Source organism: Sebastes umbrosus, chromosome 15 (assembly GCF_015220745.1).
Source record: "Sebastes umbrosus isolate fSebUmb1 chromosome 15, fSebUmb1.pri, whole genome shotgun sequence".
Classification (NCBI taxonomy): Eukaryota; Metazoa; Chordata; class Actinopteri; order Perciformes; family Sebastidae; genus Sebastes; species Sebastes umbrosus.
In genome coordinates, this window is record NC_051283.1 from 6327042 (window position 1) to 6351256 (window position 24215).

Consider the following 24215-nt stretch of genomic DNA (forward strand, 5'->3'; position numbering starts at 1 on the left):
CCATGACAGCTTCAGTACATACTGTATGATGTCAACATGCCTACCAGCATGGTGGGCGAACCAAAAATACTAAACAGATGTTTAGATATGGATCGACAACAACAACCCAGAAATTTCAATTTGCGGTCCAGATGGGAATCTATAAAGAAAAAGGCGATTGGTGTTCCCCATTAGCATATAGCCCCCCCTACCAGCTCTCCCCCTGCCGGTCCATGTGGTATCGATATCCTACACGGATAATCACGTGCCTTCTTACCCAGACTCACCCCATCACTCGGAGAGAGCACCGCTGAGCCGCACAGCCAGGGGCAGAAAAGTGAAGATGAAGGCTTTTACAGCTCCTCTCCCTCCATCTCCATGAATAATTCAACCGCATCCAAGCCTGAGAGCATTTTTCAACTTTCCCTGAAGCATGAAAACACAAGCGCAGCTCCACACTGACTGCCAGGGGGTTCATAAGCTCCTCATACCTAACATAAATCCACTCCCGATTATAACAGGATCACATTAGGCCACACAACTAGAGGCGCAGGTAGTGTGTAAACCCGCACAGGGCCCTGCGTTAACCGTCTTGTGGAAATCCTGCTCTGAATCAGGAAATGTGGATTTAGAGACCTCATTTGAAAACTGATGTTGAAATACTTTGAGTGATATAGATCAAAAACAACCTTATTTAATAATCGCAACATGTAACGGGAGCAAAGCTGCGTGTGTTTTTGTGGTGGAAGACGCTGCAAATGATTTAAAATCTGGAAACAGTCGTGACATGTTTTACAAGGACCTTGGAAGTGCGGTCACGCACATATTTCTAACTATTTCTAAACAGTGCTGAATCCTGCTAGCTTTGTGCATGCGTGTGTGTGTCATAGATTGCTACAGGAATGAGTCCTTAAAACTGGAAATGAGTTAGTATTTTAGCACTTCCGGTTCAGTCATCTGGAAGTCAATGGATTTTTAGTGAGTTGCCTGAAATAAGGTCTGCGGTTAACACCAGCTGAAGAGATTTTAATGTTTTGTTCTACGACATAAAATATGTCATCGGCTGGAGCCGATCCCAGCTGACATTGGGCGAAGGCGGGGTACGCCCTGGACAAGTCGCCAGACTATCACATGGCTGACACATAGAGACAGACGACCATTCACGCTCACATTCACACCTACGGGCAATTTAGAGTCAACAATGAACCTGCACATCTTTGGACTGTGGGAGGAAGCCGGAGAACCCCGGAGAAAACCCACGCTAACACAGGGAGAACATGCAAACTCCACACAGAAGGGCCCCAAGCCGGGTTTGAACCTGTGACCCTCTTGCTGTGAGGCAACAGTGCTAACCTCAGTCACAAATCATTGGTGATAAAGTTAAATTCACCAGATTTGTGACTCGAGTCCACACCTCTGCTTTTTTGATAGCTTACTTTGTCAAATACAAAATAAAATAAAAAACATCTAAGAAAATTATTGTTTTACCTTTAAAAGGTGCTAAATATGAGATTGGGAGCATTTCTATTGCCTCCGCACGGCTCACAACCTGGTGACAACTGAGCTGGCCGCTCGCAGCCAATGGTGCTAACAGTGAAACCAACGGAAACAGTGCTCTGTTAACTTTGGGGGGGGGGAACCGGAGAGGGTGGACGCTACACTAGCGGCCCGCTATGTCGACAAAGCACGGAGGAGCTCTCATTACAACACACACAGAGGGAGAAAGACTTCATTCTCTGCTCAGGTAGACATTACTCCTCTATATCTTTACATAGACAATAGTTGTTTGCTGCTATATTAATGCTCTGGATCTTGTACAGAGCCCCTTTAACAAATGAAAAAAAAAAGTTCTACAATGTTAAATGTTCAACATAAGCAGCCGTATAAAACTTTGCCGAAATAAAATGCAATCTAACTGGCAACATTTTGATCACAATCAGGAACTATGTGATCAAAGAACAAGCAATCAAGATAACAAATCTGACCAGCTTTTGTCTCATCACCCAGTTTTCCGTACTCAGACATGCTACAGACACATTTTTATCTTTACCAAAATAGTACGGAGGTTCAATACAGCAGTACTTAAAATAATGACTAAGCAGTAATAAAAAGCAGAATTTGACTAAAACCTCAATTTGTGTACAGTTGAGAGGATCCCCCACACAGGTCATATTCAATATGGAATAAAGGGAGATTATAACTCACCTGTAGTGGTATCAGTGGTTGATCAGCACAATCCAGTCACATAGAAGAGAGAGAAAGGGTACAACATTAGTTTATTGTACTGTAGATGACTGCACAGTCAGATGCAGAACCTCATTTACTGCAAGTCTCATGAAAGCTTTGGTGGTCTGAGTACATTTCAATATATGTTTTACCTTAGGACCTCCAGTCAATGCTATGTTTGTTAAACGATAACCACACGCTGAATAGATGATACATCGGTGTTAAAATGTTGCCTGCTCAGTGAAGGATGGTGTATGTGTCAGCATAAAGATGGCACACATGAGTATCTGCTGGCAGCGTCTCAACACAGATCAGACTCAGCGAACCACATGGGAAATGTCTGTAAGAACACCTGTAACTTGTTCCTGTTCTTCACTCATATATGATTCAATACTGCAATCCAGGTGGGACTTTTTCTGCACAGAACGGGGCTTTAAAGAGTCAACACTTTGTCAATACTTATCTCAGCATCCAAGAACATTTGATAAGGACATAGGAAATAGAAATACAATGTCAAAGAGAGTCCATTCGGAGCCATAATACTACTGAGTCTGTCCGGGGTTAAATTAGGATCATTATGTTCGCAACAGGTGAGATGGATGACGCAAATGGATTATATAGACAATTGTTATTTTTTAAAACAAATGTGGTTCCATTCAGTTACAGTTATCTTAGGGGGGAGGGGGGGGGAGTCGTGTAGCTGCCAAGAGCAACAACAATGTTGAAAGAGTCACTTAAGCTCTGTTTGTCTAATGATTACTGCACAGTAATCACAGATTACTTTAATCACCAGGAAACCTACTTGTACATTATTAGTTGGGGGTTCTCCTGTTATTTGTAATAATTACAAAAGGTTATTATTAATTGTGCCATATTCAAACAGTACACATTCCATCCAAAACTTGCATGTGCAAATGATTTGTTTCTAATTGTTTTTTTCTCCTGTTTTCCCAGATCCACAATTACGGTGGCGGTATGGTGGATATTACTAATGAAAACTTTGAAAGTGCTCAGCTTGGACAGTCTCCATTAAATAAGAGAATTCTCACAAGGAAACTAGACAGATGGCACGTATTATACCATTTGCTAAAGGGATAGTTAAGCACTTCGGGGGAATTTACTTGTTTATTTGAGAGTACAGAGCTGGGAACAGGACATGGTTAACCTAGTTTGGGGTGGCAGTAGCTCAGTCCATAGGGACTTGAGCTACTGGACCGGAGGGTCGCCGGTTCAAGTCCCCGCATGGACCAAGTACTGAGAGTGAACTGGTTGCTGGAGAGATGCCAGTTTGCCTCTTGGGCACTGCCGAGGTGCCCTTGAGCAAGGCACCAAACCCCCAACCTGGAGCCTGTCATCTATCCATTAATGCATGTGTAGGTCCTGTTTGTGCATGTGGGTGTGTATTTCGGGCCTGTGTGTATATTAACAGAGTGAAAAAATTGAATTTCCCCTCGGTGATCAATAAAGTGCCTTTCTTTTTTCTTCTTCTTCTAGTTTAACAAAGACTGGAAGCAGGTGCAAACAGCTAACCTGGTTCTGTCCGAAGCTCAACATGCGACTAGGGGTGGGCAATACATCGAATATAGTCGATGTATCGCGGCTCGTCCCACTGGCTCGTGAGACTCACTTTGGCATTTCCTTCTCTCCCTCCGGCAGCTCCCTCTCACAGACACACACATCACAGACTCCGCCCCCATCCAGACCTCTCTGCTGGGCGAGTGTGTGTGACGTATGCGGCCGGCATGTTTTGGTCTGGAGAGAAGCAGCAAAGACAGAAGGACGGAGCCCGGAGAAAGCGAAAGACACGACTATAGCAACCAAAACCAGCCCAGAAGCAAATGACTCTGGCTTCCTCGCCTTCCAAAGCAATCCCATATGACAAAAAAAGTGCAAAATGCAAAGAAATCACGACAGCTGTGAACAACTACATCGCAACGCCGGTTAGCGTAGGAAAGCCCAGATTCAAAAGGCTCATTAAGACACTTGATTCGAAAATATGAACCGCTTGGTCGCAATTTTTTTTGCGGAGAAAGCTCTACCAGAGTTGTACATTTCAGTGAGAGAAAAGTTGGCCAACCAGCCATCAGAGGTGACCCACTTCTCCACAACTACCGATCTGAACGTCCAGCAGAACGTGTGAGCCATAGTGAGTATCACTGTACATTACATCGACAACTGGGAGTTGAAGAGTAATTGCATTCAAACAAGCTTCTTCCCGTTTGATCACACTCGCGAGATAATCGCGCAAAGGTTTAAAAGGAAGCTCTCATGTCATCTCACGATTGGTGAGTCTTTCTACACTAGTGGGAAAATAATATTTGTTATTATCAGCAACGTTATAACAGCTTACTGGTAATATTTGGCATATATAGCCTAAGAATATCGCAATATTATATTTAGGCCATATCGCCCAGCCCTACATGCACCTTCCACCTCTAAAGATCCTGTTGTTTAATACATACACAAAAAAATAAATGTAATGCAAGAACTATTTCTTGGCGAACAACAGAGAGCAATCTTTCCAATCTGCAGTTGGTACAATGAGGTCGTCGGGAAACCAGCACTACAGCCGGAGACACTCTGTACAGAAATATTGTACATTTCTGTACTTGTTAAACAAATGAGACACAGTATGTTAATCAGTGACCTTGGTCACTACATTTTTTTTATTTTTAATAGAGCCAGGCTGGTTGTTTCCCTTGATTCCAGTTAAACCATAGTTAAGCTTAGCATAAAAACCTCTCTGTACTTAGGAGAGATCTGTGACATAACTTCCACTACTGATAGTAGTAGTAGTATAAAATAGAAAATAATCTGAGTTCAAAACTCAAGCAACACAAAGCAGGTTGTGAACAACAATTAACTTTTTATAAGCTGGATCTATTTGATTTTTGTTTGTAAGTAAAAAGAAGAAAAAGATGGAGCTATGCGTTATAAGATACTCATTGAACTAAGCTTCCATTCGAGGCTGTAGCTCTTGGGCGCCCTTGTAGCAAATGTACCATCTCTGGATTTTAACGTGTTAAGGTCTTTGCACACCAAGTCCGTATTTTTCGTCCGAAACTGTCGCACATTTAAAAATAAATACAACCTCAAAACATTGTGTCAATCACCTTTACACACCAACTCCGAACTTTTCTTCTGTCATTAGAGTTTTCGGAACATGTTTGATTTGCGGCGTTTTTTGCAAAGCCAAAAGTGGGTTGTTTGACCACTCGGAGCCACCGTCCATGCAAATGTCATCATCCAAAATAGCATCTGATAAACATTCACTTTGTCTCCCAGCACAAAGCACTTTACGATAAAGAAATAAAAGAACACAGAGATGCGGAATTTAAAGGTAGATTGCTGAAGGTAGAGGTTATACATAGCAACGGTCTGCTATAAAGAAATAACTGACCGTAGTGTAGCGATGTAATAAAAGAAGATAGTGTAGGCTACTTAATGCGTAACAAATTAAGCTTATAGCCACCAGGGTCACACTGGACATACTTTCCACTAACACAATACTATGTTGTCACATTGTTGACTCATCTTTTATATGAGTTGTTCTTCTACTTTGTCATTTTGTACTTTAGCTTTTTGAAGTAATTTCCAAATGCTGGTTTGGTTTTGCACCACAAGGCTACCATAGCTAATGGCTATTGAAGTGCTCAGGTTAAGGTGTCGGGAAGTGGACCAAATTACACGTTCCAGAAAGTTGTGAACGAGAGAAGAAGGACAAATAACAGACTGAGGAAATAAAAGGTCAGTTTGGTGTAAGACTTGCCAGGGTTCAGACCTTTGAATCCGCCCAACTCTGTCTGATATCAGGCAAGTGTTGTTGGACAAGACTACTAAAAATCTGTGAATCGGCACCCCGCCTGTCTTTTATATTGGAAAAACACTAAGTCAGGCTGCCACACTCTTATTTGTGTGTATGTGTGCGTGTGTATATGCTTTTCTGGGAACTGCTGCACAGTTTGCTCTCCTCACTGAACTTTAAATTTGTATGCTGCACAGTAACCTCTGTGATCAACAGCAGTCTTTTCCAATCCACAGGGGTCCCTCTCAGAGAAATGTCAAAGAACTTTTTCTTTTCAACCAAAATACAACACACATTAGTCCCAGGCTGTTTTGCCGAAATGCCAATTAAAAACGGTCAACCTCGGAAGGCTAAGTAAGTTTAGAGAGCACTGCTGAACTTCCAAATAAGACTCACACTTCATATTTTGACTCTTCGTTAGCAGTTAAATTACTGGGATGCACCCCGCGTTGCAGCATGAAGCCCCAATGAGTTCAATATTTAATAAATAAAAAAAGAAATAAGACATTATGAAATAAATATTATTATTAAATTGTGTAAAATATATAAATGGACCAATACAACTATGGAGTTGTTTAAGAAATTATTAAAAATCTGTTAATTATGAAATGTTCTTAAAGTATTTAACTTTCATTAACTATAGGCTGCAGTAACTAAACCTGTCCTTTTATTTATCTTAAAAAGGGTGCACATGCTACCTAGCTAGCCGGCTAACGAGCTAAGCTAGTTTGCCATTTGAGATTATTACTCAGCGTCAAACTGAAAAAAAAGTCTGCACCCTAAATCTCATTCTATGCACTACATACTCAATCATATACTATACTATACAGTACAGTAGTATGTATCTTTACGGACGCACTGAACTGTAATTACCGTGTCACTTCCTGAGAGCCTCCTGGTCAGTTGGAGACGTGTAACCATGGTAACCAACCTCATGTGACCAAAACAACGATTTGTGAGAATCATAAAGTCTGAACTAATTTAAAATCTATTGTACGTCTAGCAAAGTGGACTCTTATACTTACTCTTAAATTGAAGCGTTATTGACGTTACAGAGCTGTCCGTCAATGTCCGTTATGAACTTTGTTGTTACTACTGCATTGCATTGTGGGATATCGCTGCTTGCGTAGTGTCCAGTGTTGCATAGTGTGATATTTCAACAGAAATAGCATGCAAATTCGCGTAATATTGGTTTCATATTAAGGTTTCGGACATACCAAAAAAAGCTCACATACTGTTTCAGCGTGTTAAATAGCATGTTAGTATGGAATTTCGGATGCAACCCAGGTGAAAAGAGCAGACACTAACTGGTTAATTCAGAGTTAACTCTGAAAGGTTTGCTTTTAAATTGTATTTTTTCTGAGAAAAACACAAAACTCTGTCAAGATAAAAAAATAAAAGACTGTTGGCGAGCCTGCTGGGGGACTGGGGGAATATGATTGGCTGAAAGGGTGAGGGGTCGGGAATTGGTGACAAGAACTCTCGAGCCACAACAATTATCAATTTGAATTACCGCCTCGTGGTTGTATTTCTTCGCCAACCAGTTAATTTTATCCAATGAGACACTTTTGTGAAATTGTCATAGTTACCATATGAATTATTGAGTTATAGCCAAAAACGTGTTTAGTGAGGTCACAGTGACCTTTGATCTTTTACCACCAAAATCTAATCAGTTCATCCTTCAGTCTAAGTGGACGTCTGTGCTATATTTGAAGAAATTCCAGACGTTCCTGAGATATCATGAGAATGGATCGACTGGACAGACCGACAACCCAAAAGCATAATGCTTTTATTAATGCATAATGATGGATAAAACTCCATTTATGCATATAAAAATAATGAAATGACATTTTATAATCTCTATTTATTAGTTAATCTATATATTTGGCATTATTTTACGTATTATGTTATTTTTCTACATTTCATGATCTGGAAATGGTCTTATTTATCTATTGAATATTGAACACTTTGGAGTTCCGTACTGCACATGGGTGTTGTTGCGCTGCATATCTTTCAGTATGGAGTAACAATGCACGCATTAAGCTGCCTCCACATAAGAAATTTGCTCTTTGTTCACCGCGAGGTAGGGCGCGGAGAAAGAGCGCGAGGAACGAAAGGTCAGTGGCAACCGAGGTCAAAGTTGAAATCATTTTAACTTTGAGTGCGGTGCTCGGTGGCCAAGGGTAGCACATCCGCTTCGATGACGGGCGGCCACGCTCTCCCCGTCGGAAAACAATGGCACAGCACAGAAAGATTTTACCGCTAATCATGTGTGGGCGGCTTTACTGTGTTATATTATCAGAATCACAGCTGCAGCCAAATACCACATCTATCTGATCCATCTGCTGTCAATACATTTTGAGCATCTGCAGTATACTGAGAACACAAAAGCATTAATGGGCTTTGGTACGTTCAGCACATGTCATTGTTTGCTTTGTCATGGCCTTTTTAAAACCACTTGCATCTGAGAGGAGCCGATCGCACCACAAACAAACCGGCTCAAAGCTTTTTCTAACACATTCCCAGCAAACCTCTCTGCTCAAGTGCCAAATGTTTGAATTTTAAACCAAAACAGATTTTCATTTTCGTCACCAAGGCAGATTTCACCACGGGGTTTACATAAAATCTACAACACACTTGGGACTATTTGCACTAAAAAAAAAGGTTAAGGTATGAGACAAAATCAGCTTTAGTCTCAATCCAACACTAAGAGCAGTTGGAGGGCTGCGGCAGAAGCACTAAAGCCTTTTGTTTACTTCTCAGCCATTTCCTCCTAAAATCAGGGCTGACTCATCTGATTACTTAGATGTCTGTAAATCTAATTAGCCAAAATGTGTCTTCTCTGAAAATCCCACTGCGAAGACACAAAACCTGGGATTTCTCTCTGAAAGCGTTTCAACAATGTGAGCCATTCCCACGTCTCATCCTCTCACAACAAACACGTGGCCTCTCTTAAATCCATTCTCAAGGTTTTCGAGGAACTGCCAGTACAAGTTGGACCGCATACTTCCTCTGCTGATTTCATTAAGCTAATCTCCAAAGAATATCTTTTAAAATCATCTAAATATAAAGTCTGCAAAATAAACCAACGGCAGCATTCTTCTTTCTTTGCTCTTCAAGTGATTTGAACACAAACAGACAACCACAGAAACTCTCTCACATATACTAGAGACTGACATGCGGTATAGGGAACAAGAAAAAGAAAGAAGTGACACAGGAAGAGAGAAAGTACAATGACAGGATGAGTCAAGTACACCTCATGCCAAAAAAAACAACAACAAGAGAATACAGGGAATGTTGGCCAACCTGTGTTCTTCTGCACAATCATACAGGTCCATATAGTCTACACACAACGCCAAAGAGACAGAGACAATAAGTCAGACTGTGTGTAGCATCCAGGGCACAGTCTGACAGCTTCCTCTCTGCCGAGCTATCTGTTTTACTTCCTTCTGTCTGAGTGTCTGGCTCTGTGATATGCTGAGAGAGGAGGGTGAAGAAGTGTGACTCAAAACAACATGGCTACATGGTGTTGATCAAACCAATTTTTTTCACCATTTATCCTGGTAATTCATCATATGATTATTGGTTTGGAACAGTTTATGCTCAACGTTTTTGCTTACATACATAGATTAATAGATAGATGCATTATTAATCTCAATGGGAAATTGCAGAGCAGCCTCGTCACACACGGCAGCCTGGTCGCACGAAAAGGCGCATGAATGCCACGATAATGCGCAAGGCATTTAGCGTGCAATACAAACGCCTTCTTGCTTTTGGCGTGTCATTTGCGTGTCTATAGTGACGTAGTTCGGTAAGTTACATTAGTGACATTTGTGATGTGTTTCCCATACTTATGTTACGTTGTTGCCGTACATATTTCACTTACTTTACGCACTTATTTAAAGCCCAATCGTGATGTTTTTCCTAAAACGAACTAAGTGGTTCTGTTGCCTCGACCTAACTGCGGACGTTACCGTAGTTTTGTTGCGTGACGAAAAAACAGCCCAGTCGCACAGCAATTTGTGAAATAGTCATGAAATTTAATGTATGGATTTTTTGTGTACATACTGACGAATTTCCCTTTTTTTTTTGACGATCAGCACGAAACCAATTCGTATGTAATCCATGTAATTGTGAACCGGGAAGTATAAAGAGCGGCGAACACCGTGCATAGAGTAGGTAAGGGTGGATGAGTGGGTCAAAAAACACCAGACTTTCGCCCAAGAGACCGATGTTCATGTCTCGTGTGAAACCAGAAGTCAACGTTGATGATTTGTCACATAACTTCTCTACTTAAGTTAAAGCGCTTTCAGAGTTATTTTAAACCAAACCACGATCTTTTCCTAAACCTAACTAACTAGTTTTATTTTAGAAAGACTGGAGTGGAAATTAACACGTGTGTTGCCGGACATTTGTAAGAAATCTCACAAAAAATACGTTGTTGAAAGTCGTGCTGAACGTCACAAAAAAAACCCGGGAAATTGCAAAAAAACTGTTGCAAGACTATGTTGGTGAAAAAGGCGTCGTCATGACACGAGGAATGTCCGTGCTATTCATACGCCTTCCTGTGAGACCGGGTTGCACATGAAAGCAAAATGAAGGCCCAAAAAAAAGCTGTATACAAGTATATATGTCCACAGGTTTTCAACTTACAGTATATACTAACTGTATATAAATGGGTAGAGTGTCTGTGTTTCAGGGATATAACAACAATGTTGATGGGAATTTCTGAGCCTTAGTTGTGTCAAATAAATGCAAAATGTTCATTTTTACTATTCTTCTTTTTCTTATGGGATGTATATATTTAAACAGGAGGTATACCATGGATGTACAGACAACGATTACCGGAGTACTTATGGACGAAAACATTTAAACGTGGTGATTTCCAGTGTAGGTATAATGAGCGTCTCTTTACCTGTGATATCTAAGTAAGTTTATTGACATTTATGGAGAGTGGAGATATCGCTATCACTGGAGACAGTTAGTCCTGCTGATTCCAGCAATCTGTGTATGATGTTCCGCTTTTATGACCATTTTATGACTATTTTATGGCTATTTTATGACTCTGAGAAGAACAAAGAAGCCAAAGATGGCCAAAGCTTCACTAAATACTGCTGTGATACAGCTAAATATAATCACTGTACAAGAATATGTCCATGAAAGTGTTTACTAAATCTGGTATAACAGCGAAGTCCCCAGTTGTAATCATAATGCCCAAATGTATAAGGTCACAATAAGCTAATGCTGATCTTAACAAAACAAGAACAGCTAATGGAAAACGGCAAACATTCATGAGTTTGAAAGCTCATTCTTGACCATGAAAATAGCAGTTTGGCAAAATAAACTTAAAGGTCCCATATCGTGCTCATTTTCAGTTTCATACTTGTATTTTGTGTTTCTACTAGAACATGTTCAAAAACACATTATATTCCTCATACTGTCTGTCTAAATATACCTGTATTTACCCTCCGTCTGGAATGCTCTGTTTTAGTGCATTTCAATGGAATTGCAACGGAATTGCGTTGCTAGGCAACAGTTTGGGTCCATGTCTACTTCCTGTCAGCTGATGTTATTTACATCCACTGCAACAGGAAATAAACTGGGACACATTTAGAATGTTTACGTTTAAAACCGTGTAATGGTCTAAATATTGTATATTTGTGACATCACAAATGGACAGAAATCCTAACGACTTGTTTCAAACGTGCAATTTCTGAATACGGGCTGTGTGTATATATTGAACATTTTGATAGTTTAACAGTATTTATATATCACTTAAACCTGCTTTATAATGTACAAGACCTGAAAATCTCACTTTTTATAATATGGGACCTTTAATTATTTACCATTACCATTTTTTCTGGAACTTTCAAATGTGTATAGCAAGATAGATAATATTTGTATAGTTTTTGCTTTCAAAAAAATTCGATTTCCTTACTGTTTTCTTTAGTATTTCAAAATAACATTCCAAGAATAAGAACCAGGATTTGATAATAACCTCAATCAATAAACTCAACGGGAATGTGGGACATTTCTCTGCCCAAACTAGTCTTTTAAGATACAGTCAGCTCAATTTTTTAGTCTCTTTTGAAAGATGAGGTTTAAGTGGATTAACACAGGAATGACATCAATGAGCATCGCCAAAAAAAACCTCAAACAGACCTGAGTCTGTATTCTTACAGATTTATTTTCCCATTGAATCATGTTGCTGCTAAAGCACGACTTTTCAAGACACCTGTAGACACCTTCTGTTGCAGAATAGACCTTATTTCATTTTTATTTTTTCCAGGACTCTTTCCATGTCATGCAGCCAAACTGCTGAACGCTTGAAGTAATAATTCACACATAATTCTTTTATATAGATTTATAGGTTTTATGTAGAAACTGTCAGCAGCTTGGCGCCTTACAAGGGCCATTTAACCCATTAAACCTCACCATCAAATTTCCTTCCTACACTGATCCAAGCCTCACAGGCGGCTAAAGAAAAAGTGTTTTAGCTGCCAACCATTCAACCTCCACCTGCAACCAGAATTTAAATCACCCCCTCAGTTTGGCTACCACCAATTCCTGAGAAAAATATCTGGCTCTGTAGCTGCTAAATGCTCCACTATGTTCACCAGTTTGTAAATGGGTCTGTCTGGGTCTGGGTATCATCGGATATTCCGTTTTTCCTTTGGAATTCAGAAAGGAAAAAACGTTTTTTTATTTTTTCGTTTTAAACCAAAAACGAGAAAACGGCCGTTTTCTCGTTTTTCGTTTCTGAATCAAAAAATGAAAAACAAACCCAAACCGGGCCGTTTGTTTGTTTTTGCGAATTCCTTTTTTCATTATTCGTTTTTAATTGAAGAACGGAAGTCACGTGGGTTTTTCGTTTTTTCGTTTTAAACCACAAACGAAAAATGGAATCACGTGGTGCTCTGTTTGTTTTTTGTTTCCAAACGAAAAATGAAAAAAACAAATTAAAAAAACGATCCGATTTAGTTTCTTCAAGTTTCTTTCTGTCATTTTCTGTTTTGAATCGAGGAGCGGAGAACGGCAGTCACGTGACCAGGAAGTGAAGGCAAACATGTCAAAATAAAAGCCAAGAAGATAGTTTGATCATTCTATAAAAGTGTAACATTATTTAAGCACATGATCGAGGTAATAGTAGAAGATAAATAGGCTAAATAAATACATACTGTACCTAAAAAAGCCTAATTAATTATATATCCTAGACACCGACACTGTGCCAAAATCATGGAAATTCACAATAATTAGGCCTGTGCTAAAAAAGCCAGGTGCAAGTAAGCCAAATGATCTTTGGCCCATCGCAATAACCTCCATATTGTGTAAAACCATGGAACGAGTTCTTGCCAGCCACCTGACCAGCACAGTGCTAGATCTGCTCCAGTTCGCTTAAATAAGAGCAACCCAGACGACGCTGACTCTGCTTAACACAGTCACAAAACACTTTATGCATCCTAAAGGTTATGCCAGAGCTTTATATGCGGATTTTAGCTCAGCTTTTAACTCAATGAAGACGCATATTCTCCTGAAAAGGCTCATTGATCTCAACATCAACACAGGGTTAGTTCTGTGGATCAGAGGGTCTGTGTCAGGGAGAACATATCAGACGTGCTGCCCACAAGGCTGTGTTCTTTCCCCTGTGCTATTCTCTCTTTTTACTAATGAATTTATGATCAATGAGAAACATTTTAGACTGTTTAAGTATGCGGATGACATGGCCTTAGTTGGCCTTTTACAGGAAACAGGCCCACTAGGTGAAGCTGCCTATCTGACCCACGCTACAGCCCTTCAGACATGGTGTCACACTAGCCAGCTAGAAATCAATGTGGCTGAGAAGAAAGAATTAATCATGTGCTGCACAAAACAACATTTGATCACAGAGCGAGTTTCACTTGATGGCCAACATGTTGAAACTGTGGAACACTTTAAATACCTCGGTACAGACTTGGACACCCAGGTGAGCTTCTCTGTAAATACAGAGTATATTTTCAAGAGATGCTCACAGTGACCTTTATCTTCTAAGGAAACTTAGTGGCCTCGGTGTCAGCCAGAAGATTTTAGAATTAGTGTACAAAACTATTGTTGAGAGTGTTTTAACCTTTAACCTTCCTGCCTGGTATGGTCACCTACACTGTAGATAGAAGAATAAACTGTCTAGGATTGTGTCAATGGCAGGCAAAATAGTTGGTAAACCCCAAAAGCCCTTGACTCAACTTTTTACAGAAAGGACAAGGAAGAAGGCGAGGAGTATCCTGGCAGATAGCTCCCATCCTCTCTGCAGCCAGTCGGGAGGAGCTATAGAGCCCCTCTGGCAACTAAACATGTGTTTAAAAAGTCTTTCATCCCAAATGCCATCAATATTCTAAACTCAACACAGTAACTGAGCAGATCTGTGCCACAGACACTGACATGAACTGTTTTAATGTGTAACATAACCTGTCTCTGTTTTTTACTAACTGCTGTCTGGTTTTTAATGTCTGTTGTTTTCTGTGTTTTGTGAGCTGAAGACAAATTTCCAGCCTGGTGGACAATAAGGTTGTATTGTATTGTATTGATCAGATCATATTGAGGGGCCGTCAGCTTTACAATTTAGTTTGGAGGGAGATTCGGTATCAGTGAAGTCAGTGCATTTGATGAGTAGGCCTTCTGTGACGTTACCCACCGTAGGGGTCAGAGGTCACCGTAGGGGTCACAGGTCACCACTCCTCAATCCCCAAGGATTTTCTTTTCAGTCAAATTTTGAATTTTGACGCATTAATAGATGAAAAGTCAAGTCAATAAACATGATCAATGATAGAGAAGTATGGTTGATCAGCATGTTTGCCAACCTTCAGACATCATAGTCTAATATGAGGATTAATCAGCCTGAGTTCACTAAAAAACTGAAATCACTAACTTTCTGTATTCTGTTTGGTGGTTTATGATGCTTTTCAATCATTTCTAGCCTATTTGGTAGTATATGTAATTTAGTTAATTTGTTCGACATCATGATAAGGCTGATTTTTCAACCAGTGGTTATGACATTAATGCTAGCTAGACAGAATAAAGCTCTGTCTGTCATGACAGTAGAACTGTACTGAAAGCCTTTCCTTTACTCGGGTGACTCTTTACAGCCGTCTGAAGACAGCAGGTATCTGTTAAATCTACAGTATCTGGAGTGATGAAGTGGCCTTCAGTCCAGTACAGTATTGTCATGACAGACAGAGCTTTATTCTGTCTAGCTGGCATTAATGTCATAATAGCTTGTTGAAGAATCAGCATTATCATGATGTAGAACTACTCGGCTACAGCCTTCCTAATGGAGTGAAGGGATCAGGTGGAAGTGTCAGGTGTGTTGAAAGGAGTAGCCACATAGTGCTTCTCACCTGCAGACATAAAGAAACAGCCCATAGTGAGGGTGTGAGAGAGAAAATTGTCAATTACATGAGAGATCTGAATAACATCTGTAGAGACCCTCCCTGTTGTATAACATCTGTAGAGACCCTCCCTGTAATTTATCACACACTTTTTGGATAAAAGACATTCATGTGTTAATGAAAAGAACAAAACAAAAAAATATCTATGTATGTATTTATTTGTGTATTTATTTAGCCTATTTATCTTCTACTGTTACTTTGATCCTGTGCTTAAATAATGTTACACTTTTATAGAATGATCAAACTATCTTCTTGGCTTTTATTTTGACATGTTTGCCTTCACTTCCTGGTCACGTGACTGCCGTTCTCCGCTCTTCGATTCAGAAGAGAAAATGACAGAAAGAAACTTGAAGAAACTAAATCGGATCATTTTTTTAATTTGTTTTTTTCGTTTTTCGTTTGGAAACAAAAAACAAACAGAGCACCACGTGATTCCGTTTTTCGTTTGTGGTTTAAAACGAAAAAACGAAAAACCCACGTGACTTCCGTTCTTCAATTCAAAACGAATAATGAGAAAAGGAATTCGCAAAAACAAACAAACGGCCCGGTTTGGGTTCGTTTTTCATTTTTTGATTCAGAAACGAAAAACGAGAAAACGGCCGTTTTCCTCGTTTTTGGTTTAAAACGAAAAAAATAAAAAAACGTTTTTTCCTTTCTGAATTCCAAAGGAAAAACGGAATATCCGATGATACCCAGACCTGTCTGCTGTTTGGTGCTGAGCAGGTAGTGTTCAGTGGGTTTATCAGAGCTTTTTTCTGTTGGAAACAAGTTTGAGGAGAGCGGGACGACTGGACCAAACACCGTAACACTCACCAGCAGCATTCAGTGTTCAGTGATCTGCTCCCACAAATGGGCTTTTCGGCCTTTGTTAAAATAGTGTCCGTCTGACATATCAAGCTCAGGATAGACGGACGCAGCCAAAACAAGCTTCTCCTCCATTTTCTTGGTAACCATGGTGACGAGTCCCGCGGGGCTTGGTTGCCTGAAAAGGTGCGACGGCGATTTTCAACTATAAGTGCTTGGAGCGACTGCACAAAAAAAGGCGAAGCACTCAGGAAAAGACGTTGGGTGCGGCGCTTTTTTTTCTAGATGGCCGCATGCAGCCGCATACACTCTCTCCTCAATGGGAACAAGTGAAAAAAGATGCTGCTCAGAAAAAAACCGCTCAACGGACACAGGCCCTAAGGCAGGGGTCAGCAACCTTTACTATCAAAAGAGACATTTTCGGCAAAAACACAAACAGATTCTATTTGGAGCTGCAAAACATTTGAACATTGTGATGAAGGTAACACAGTTTATAGTATAAATATATAGTATGTAAGTTTAATGCAGTGAGGGCCAAAGTGCAAATGTACTACGGAGTATTAGGGCCATATTGAGGGAAAAAAAATTTCCAGAATACAGTCATAACTTTACGAGGAAAAAAAGGCGTAGTATTACGAGAATAAAGTCATTGGTTTATGAACAAAAAAAATCCTAATATTACGAAAATAAAGTCATAACTTTACAAGGAAAAAAAAGAAAATAGCAAGTAAAATTACTACTTCATAATATTCTCATAATACTATGACTTTTTTCTCTTAAACCTATGACTTTATTCTCCTAATATTATGACATTATTCTCATAATACTATGACTTTTTTTCTCGTAAACCTATGACTTTATTCTCGAAATCTCCGATTTTTTTTTTTTTCCTCAATGTGGCCCTAATACTCCGTCGTACCGTTGTACCATAGACCTACAACGATGATAAATAAAAATTAAAATGTAAACAAAAAACAGTTATTTATCCACAGGGAGCCACTGGAGAGAGGCTGAAGAGCCGCATGTGGCTCCGAAGCCGCAGGTTGCTGTCCCCTGCCCTAAGGCTAGCTCTTAGCTAACATTAGCTTATGCTATTGCTCGCCACAGAACATTAATGTTGGCCTCAACTTAATGTTCTTTGTGCAGCTTGATAATTGTGATAATTCTCTGTGGGATTGCCAATATTAGCGCAATCTTTCACATCATACAGAGTCATTTGATCCATTTTCAATAGAAACATTTTGATGAGAGCAGCTTTAAAGGTGCTAAATGCGAGATAGGGAGCATTTCCATTGCCTCCGCACAGCTCTCAACATGGCGACGCCTGAGCCAGCGGCTCATAGCTAACGGTGCTAACAACGGCAACAGTGCTGACAGATATTAGAAGTGTTAACCAGAGGGTGGGTGCTACGCTTCCACGACGGGGCCGTCGGTCGGGGCGGCGTTATAAGCTGTAACCGCCATATTAGAGCAGGACAGAGCGGCGGCCGTGAGCTAGCCGGTGGAACACGCTCACATGCACGAACGTTCACTAAAAGCACTATGTCAACAAAGCATGGAGAAACTCAGATTACAACACATACAAAGGGGGAGCGACTTCATTCTCTGCTCAGGTAGACATTACTCCTCTATATCTTTACATAGACAATAGTTGTTTGCTGCTATATTAATGCTATGGATATCGTTTAGAGCAACAAGTTTTGGTATTATTTAACCGCTAACTGAAACTCATTATTGTCAAACTACTGGTGTGGTCCTTTAAACGACTCCGCATTTATAAAAAGATTATTGGTCTGATAACACAAAAACCTTTGGCCCAAATAACAACTATTACATGTGGGAAACACCAAGAACAACTCAACATCTGGATAACGCCTTCCTTTCTGTGGAGCATGGTGGGAACATCATGCTTTGGGAATGGAGCTCACTGGCAGGGAGTCTGGTCAGGAATGAGGATATGAACGGAGCCAAACACAGAGAGACCCTAGAAGAAACCCTGCTGCAGAGTGAACGCAGCCTCAGACAGGAAGAACACGAGTGGCCGAGGCACCGAGCCAAGGCAAACCTGGAGTGGCGTCAAGATTGAGTGTCCTTGAATGACCCAGCCAGAGTTTGAACTTGAACTGAAGATCACAGCTAACCAATAATCCCCCTCATGTCTGACAAAACTTTAGAGATTCTTGTAGAGGCAGAGGCAGGAGACTTAAAGTGTGAATCTTCTGAGCTGTGTTTCAGCTGAACTTTCCAAACCTGCGTTCTGATCTTAGGGTAGGCGGTCTTTAGTAGTATTTTAAGTGTACGCTATATTTCGAATATTTTCTGTGCTTTACCTCGCGGTCAGACAGCCCTTTCCGACGGGGAACTGAAGCTGTTCATGGTCTCCACCAGACTACATTCACAAAAACAGTAATTTTACCTCGCAGAACACAGGAGTTGCTGGTCTACGGCTGCATCGATCGGTTAGTTTGTTCGTGTTATTGTGTGACTTTCTGATCCGAACTAATGTGTCGTCCACAGCAGAACATTGATTAGTTTCCCTGCCAGTACTCCTGTCTGCTTCTCCGCCATCTAAGTTACTGTATGTAACCATACTTGCCAACCCTCCCGATTTTCCCGGGACACTCCTGTTTTTCATTACCCTCTCCTGGTTTCCTCCGGGGGTCACAATTCTCCAGCATTTGTCCCGATTTATTTCACACCTTTTTTTTTCTCTTTTCATTATTTCAACATGTTCCTTCAGTGAGTGAGAGTAAGAGAGAGAAATGGAGCGCATTAAGAAAAGAAATACTTAAAAAATGAATGAACGAATGAAAACTGATGAATATTAGCCTAGTTTATAAAAGGGATTCACACAAGTTCACGGCAGAGGGACGAATTATTCAGTTTTCTTTCCTGAGAATTAAAGTAAAATTAAAAGTAGGCCTATTTAACAAAAACTGCTGTAGCAATATACTTCATATTTTGTTATTTTAATTCTTTAAAAGTCTCCAGAATGCAGGAAACAAAGTCTCTGAAACTCAAATTTTTCTGGGTGGGTTGGCAAGTATGTATATAACGTTAATACACTGACTATAAGGATGTATATATACTGTACATGTAGCAGCGTCATCATGCAGAAATCTACGTCAGGTCACGTGGGGAAAGGTTTTTAGGAGGGCTTCAGAAAATAGCATTTTGACGCTAAAACATACGTAGTTTGACCAAAATTTGAATGTTCGGATTTGAATACATAAGGAGCACCACTAGGAAGCTAAAGAAAGATATAAACCTAAAAAAAATAATGGACCTGCGCTTTAACTGAAGCCACAGCTCAAGGACTCACACTGACAGTTTCAGAAGTTCAGCTTGCAAGCGTTTGGTTACAGGTAAAGAAAAAGAAAAGGAAGGACATGATTCCAGCAGAGACAAAAGTCTTTCTGGTTGACTTCTGGCCTCTGAAACCTGCTCCGGTATTCTGATGTTACAACAGATATCTCTTCAATACTGCTTCAGCGGTGTTGTGCTGTCGATCAAAAATAACACCTTACAGAATGTTTTCAATTCAATGACTCTTATGAATGACCTCTGATCATTACAGCAGGATTGTTAATTACTGTGCTGTCAGTCTTTCATATTTCGCCCCGGCTGACTTTGACACATGCAGAAAATCTGACATGAAGGTCAGGGAAAATTAAATAAAAGAGTCCACTGCTTGATTTGAACCAAATGAAAGACGTATTCATGAAGCTGTTCAATGCTCTGTAGCACAGACTGTATGAATGAGTTTACATTGACATTGAGTATCCCGCTTATCGCCAGGATTTTTGAAGAGTTCTGGTTGTGTTTTTGATCATGTAAATGTCGTATCCTGGTTTTTAGAAATGTAGATGACCCAAAATACAAGTAGGGCTGCATCTAACGATTATATTTCATCAATTAATCTAACAATTATTCTTTAATCCAACGACAAATTTATTGATCATTCTAGAGATTATTTTTTTAAATTCCAGATTGATATAACAATTAATTTATCGCGAAATAAATACCAAAAATATCTCACTATATCCTAATATCCTCACTCATATCGAGCTGCAACAATTAATCAATTAGTTGTCAACTATTAAATCAATCACCAACTATTCTGATAATCAGTTTGAGTAATTTTTTAAGAAAAAAAAAAGTTTAAATTCTCTGATTCCAGCTTCTTAAATGTGAATATTTTTTGGTTTCTTTACTCCTTTGTGACAGTAAACTGAATATCTTTGAGTTGTGGACAAAACAAGACATTTGAGGACGTCATCTTGGGCTTTGGGAAACACTGATCCGACATTTTTCACCATTTTCTGACATTTTATAGACCAAACAACTAATCCATTAATCAAGAAAATAATTAACAGATTAATCAACAATGGAAATAATCGTTGGTTGTGGCCCTAGACATGGATTGATTTCAAAATATGTAGTTAAGATAAACACTGGCAAATTTTTTATCACTGTTGGGCAAGGAAAATATAATTTTTCTCACTCATACATGGCTATTAAAGTAAACAGAAAATATAAAACGGCCGAACAACAACAACATTAGATGACGCATGGTGTCACAGTATGTTACCATGTTACCAGCGGTGCAGATAAAGAAACATTTAGAAAAATCAATTACTAAGAAACACGTTCTGCTTGTAATAATATATCATGCTTTGGTGGGCACTAAAAGTAAAAAAGGACAAGGTGCTGTCTCGCCGCCGTCATATTGAACAAGCACTCCAGGATGCTTTCTCTTTCAGAAGGCTTCATGTATAACAGTTGTACTGGAGTGATAAGCCGTTTCCAATTTGCAGAGAGATTACAGAGCACCACGTTGTTGGGTCTCTGTCCAAAATACTTCCTCACTTAAGAGGAAACACTTAGAACACTTGGGTGAGGTTTTTTTTAGCTGCAGCTTGTTCTACATGGGGAATGCATGCTTTAACCGGGCACAGCCGATCTTGCAACGTGCCGACGCACGTTTTGCAAATCTACGTGTTTTTGTAATCAATGACGTTGATGAATCGCGGCAGCCCTATATACAGTTTTTTAGAGAATCTTTAAAGGTCCCATATCATGTTAATTTTCAGGTTCCTACTTGTATTTTATGTTTCCATGCTGTAATGTTAAAAAAACTCTTATTTTCCTCATACTGCCTGTCTGAATAGACCTGTATTCACCCTCTGTCTGAAACGCTCCGTTTTAGTGCATTTCAACAGAATTGCGTTGCTAGGCAACAGTTTGGGTCCATGTCTTCTTCCTGTCAGCTGATGTTATTTACATACACTGCAACAGGAAATAAATTGGGAAACGTTTAGAATGTTTATGTTTAAAACCGTGTAATGGTCTAAATATTGTATATTTGTGACATCACAAATGGACAGAAATCCTAACGGCTTGTTTCAAACGCACAATTTCTGAATACTGGCTGTGTGTATTTATCTGTGGATTGAGCGTTTTGATAGTTTAACAGTATTTATAAAGCACTTAAACCTGCTATATAATATAAATATATATAATATATAAATATGCTAGTTCAAGAATGCCGGTAGAAAGCAGGATAACGAGACATGTAAACACTTAATCCGGGTTTCAGGTTCTGTAGTCCTATTAGTGGCTCATCAGAAAAACTAAAAAATATGACAAAGTGATGATGATTACATGCTTTCAAGTCAAGTCAAAGTCTGCTACCAGTAATGAAGAGAATACATTTAATCGTTGCTCCCATCTTCCATTACCGGTGATCAGATGTTGAAGGTAAATTAAAGGTGCAGTGTGTAGGATTTTTCGGCATCTAGCGGTGAGGTTGCAGCCAAGTGTAACTTCTCCCGTGTGTGAGGCGTGAAGGGGAACTACGGTGGCAGATGTGAAAACGCCAATGTCCCTCTCTAGAGCCAGTGTTTGGTTTATCCGTTCTGGGTTACTGTAGAAACATGGCGGCTCCATTTGTAGATACAAACGGCTCATTCTAAGGTAACAAAAAAAACACTATTCTTATTTCCAGGTGATTATACACTAAAGAACACATATTTATTAATAGGAGAGACTTCAGAGAGCAGTTCCAAAGCATTCTGGAGAACACGGATATGAGGCAGTAAACTTTATTAAATACTAACGTTTCGATGCCAACCGCGTCTTCGTCAGAGTCGCAGTTGACGTCGAAACGTTAGTGTTTAATAAAGTTTACTGCCTCAAATCCGTGTGCTCCAGTATGCTTTGGAACTGCTCTCTGAAGTCTCTCCTGTTACAAGATTGCCCTACTATGTGAGCACCGGACAGGCCTACCATTCCTTGTGAGGAAGCTGAAGCGCGTTTAACCTGCCTTCTACATATTTATTATTAATATTATATTCCATTTTTGCCAATAGATCCCCTGAAATGCTACACACTGGTCCTTTAAGGAGAGCAGTAAATCCTCTGCTGGTGAATAAACTAAAATGCGTTCATCCTCAACTGCTGAGGTAACTCAGTCAGAAGAGAAATGAATGAATGAACGAGTGTATTGCAAAATTTGGACAGCAACACACCAGAGACAAGTCAAAGTTGTTTCTGACAGCTGCAGAGTACAGTATGTGCAGCCAGCCAAACATTACACCACTAGCCACAGTTGGTCCTGAGTTCTGCCTCCTCGTCACTTTCACATTTACCACACTGAAGCAGCGGGACGACGTGCTACTGAAGTACTTTCTTGTTGACGTACACTACCGTCCAAAAGTTTGGAATCAGCTGTTATACTAACGTTTTTTCTTCTTCTTTTTTGATCTACGGTTGAGTAACACAGAGCAAGTTATTTCTCTGCACTTACATTTGGAATAGTTTTGGGCCCAAAAGAAGAAGAATTGAATGATTAAAACGTCCATTCAGTCAATGTCTCCACAGGGGCAAATACTGCTCGATTTTGAATTTGTTTTCCAGTCCAAAAAAAGCACAAATGACCCTTGATCATTATCGAACCACGATGGTGCAATTGGGCTCTAAATATTTTGGGAAGCCGTTTTTCTTTATGGCCTTCATGCATGGTCTGTTTTTTCCAACTGAGTGCAGCCGACTTCAAAGCAGTGAGGACAAAACCACAAATCAGAAAATCTCTCATGAGTAAAATGTTCCAAGTTTGGCAAATTTATCCCGTATGGATTGATGAGGAAAATAAATTATTGGTATACGCAACCTAATGCACATTATTTAGACATATGGTCTAACATTATCCCCATTCGGACATGATTAACATGACAGGGGGGAGGCGGGGGATGAAATATTTCGACCATTGGGAAATTACAGGATATGGTCTGTAATAGAGATGGACGTTCAGCAGGGCAAACCCAAAAGAGAAAGAAAAAGACGTCCCCAGGGTGGCGTAAAAGAGACGTGAGAGAGCGCATCTCTTTGCAAATGAAATAAAGTATTGATTGAGTTCATCTTTGCATGCAAACTATTAATGAAAAACCAATACAGTGGTTTTGAGAATCGTTACAGTATCACAAAATGTAATATTGCAATATTCAATATTTTCTAACACCCATAATATTGATATCATTCAGTGATTTATACACTTCCAGATGATATCATTATCTCTGATGCTCATTGTGAATAACTAACATAAATCTGCTTAGAAAGATGCTTCCAAACTTGCCCTGAAATCATCGTATTTTTAAGGTTTTCTTCAGTATCATTGTAATCCAGCGATAGTTGTCTCTACATCCATGAGTATACTACAAACAGGAACTGTTAGTCGCCAATTCAGCATAATTTTAATGGTGCTAGTTTGCCAAAATGTAAACAAATGCATGCTAAAGAGAATAGCAGTATGCACCTGTAGCTGACATTACGACAGCCCATTTGATGAGCTTCACGTGGGTCTTGCGCTCCTGATGGCACTAATTATTTCTGTTGTCATATCGGTTGCCGAATAGGACCGTATATTGGTGTAAGCATCTATCAGATTAGCAAAAACGTGACTTGACTTACTATTATCAACA

General features: G+C 39.8%; 1 protein-coding gene across 8 annotated transcripts in view; it reads right to left on the bottom strand.

Moving 5' to 3' along the window:
* Positions 1 to 24215, bottom strand: part of thrb (thyroid hormone receptor beta) — a 133912-nt gene that overhangs the window by 95299 nt on the left and 14398 nt on the right. Inside the window, exon 1 of one of the 8 annotated variants that reach the window (XM_037794886.1) lies at positions 2358 to 2756. The exons of 6 other annotated variants lie outside the window; for them this stretch is intronic. The gene's annotated coding sequence lies outside the window, so the exon portion shown is untranslated. Of the gene's footprint in view, positions 1 to 2108; positions 2131 to 2357; positions 2757 to 24215 lie in introns of those variants that run through there. One more of the 8 variants, XM_037794884.1, reaches the window with a different exon arrangement.